Genomic DNA, 2,129 nt, shown 5'->3' with positions numbered 1-2,129 from the left:
GTGGAATTTCTCTCATGACTAACACACACGGTACTCCATTGTACAAAATTCAATCATGATGTACTGCGGACTTCTCATTTACATGAACGGGAAATGAGAGTGGCTGTTAAAGTTCCAACCAGCTGTAACTTTTATCATATTGTCTAGGATTTGTGTTCACTCCTCAAAATAGAGTTTCTTGTTCTACTCCCTGAAGTCATGTTGAAAAACCCATTGTACAGCTTGTCAAAACAGCCTGCATAGATGTGGCGTAAAAAAAAAACCTCGATAGCAGTGAAGACTAGAATTTTAGTTGTCAACAGTAACAGTACACACTGTACACGATGTATTGCGTTTGTTTGCTAATACTCAGCAATAAACCATTCTGGTGACAAGATTTTGATCAGTTCACGACACACAAACACAAGCTATAGTAGGTACGGTGCATACATGGAGTGAACTGGTCAAACCATGGTTCGGGTGGTCTACTGGTGATCTTGAAATTTTTTCTCAAAATGTTTGAAAAGGGATTTTAATCATCCTTTAGGTTTACATATAATATTGACCACAAAATGTGAGTAATTACAGTTGATGGACATTTCCACAGTTGACATGTGTTTCTATGTGTGTGGGCCGAAAACTATAAAAAACTCCTCTGCAGATGACCTCATAAATGACAAAACAGCGCTGTAATTATTATGTTACATTTTATTCATTAATTTTGGGTCATAAATCTGTAATTAATTTCTCAGTAGCTTCTTTCTCAAAGTTATTGATAAAGTATTTGTGTTGAAAGAAGATAATCCATGTTCAGAACCACATTGAAGTGTTCCAACTGTGATCTTCTATGAACACAAGACAGTTTGTTAGCAACTTAGAGATGCTGTTCTTGATTGTGATATAAATGATGCCTGAGCAGAAGACTCATGATAAGCACAATCCTGTGATTGGGCTACAAATTTCCATCTTGCCCACACTATTGTGTTACCAGGGGTATTAATTTTTCACCCCGAACAAAACTCTTGTGCGAAAGGTATGCATAGAAATCATGGTCACAGCAGAACGTAGTCAGTGGCAGAGAGTCACTATGTTCAACTTGAGTTATGTGTTGACTCGTACGCCCAGTTTATTGTACATGTGCTTTTCTACGCGCCCTCAGTGCACGACGATTTGATATGCGCAAAACAGATGCGCACTTGACTTGGGTATATTCACAGCGGTCAAGATCACCTTACCAGATGCAGAAACAATGCACACAAAGCTCAGTACATCCTCAGCAATCAAGATCACCTCACAAGATCTCCACAATCATGTTTTATTAGCGCCGCTGTCAGCGACACTGAGCTTATCCAATAGGTGGTTGTCTGTTGTCTATGTTGTCTGTTGTCCAGCGTCTGGCATCTATAATTTTTTTGCATTCCAGGCTTTTTCTTTAAAACTTCTTGTCCTATTCCTTTGATATTTGGCATACAGGTATCTAAGGGCAACCTTATTCAGATTTGTAAAATTTATCATGAAATATGTAAATTTGTATTTTTGTGACCATGTTTGCCTTTCTGGTAAAAAAATCTTCACACAGTAGGTCAGACAGCTTTGAATTTTGGTATACAGGACCCTAGGGATGCCCTTATTTAGATTTAAAAAAATTATAATGTAATGTGAAAGATTGGAATTTTAAGACAATTTTTGTCACTTTTTGTCAAAAAATCAATTGTGAAGAAATATGCAAATTTGTATTTTGAATGCAATTTTTGTCATTTTGATCAAATTTTTTTTTTCTCCAAGACTGATTGTTTGATAGCTTTAATTTTTAGTATACAGGTTTTTAGGGATGATCTTAATATGATGTGTTCAAATTATGATGAAATCTTCAATTGTGTACTTTTGCGGCTATGTGGTTTTAGAAAATTTTCTACCAAAACAACCACAGTCATGTTATATATTGTTGAAGAGGAAAATCGTTTTTGTTCCGATAAGCTTGCTATGTTTACACTCTCCAATTTCTCCAGTTGCAGTTGCTGTAATGCTGCTTGCAAATGGTGTGTGTTTGTCAGAAGGCCAATTGTTTGTTAGAAGGCCTGGTCATTTAACTCACCAACTGGGGCCATTTTCCTCATTGTGGATCACAGATCTTGTTTTTCTTAAACCAA

Source organism: Ptychodera flava, chromosome 4, assembly GCF_041260155.1.
Source record: "Ptychodera flava strain L36383 chromosome 4, AS_Pfla_20210202, whole genome shotgun sequence".
In the NCBI taxonomy this organism is placed as follows: domain Eukaryota; kingdom Metazoa; phylum Hemichordata; class Enteropneusta; family Ptychoderidae; genus Ptychodera; species Ptychodera flava.
The sequence above is the reverse complement of the archived record's forward strand: the minus strand, read 5'-3'. Positions refer to the sequence as shown.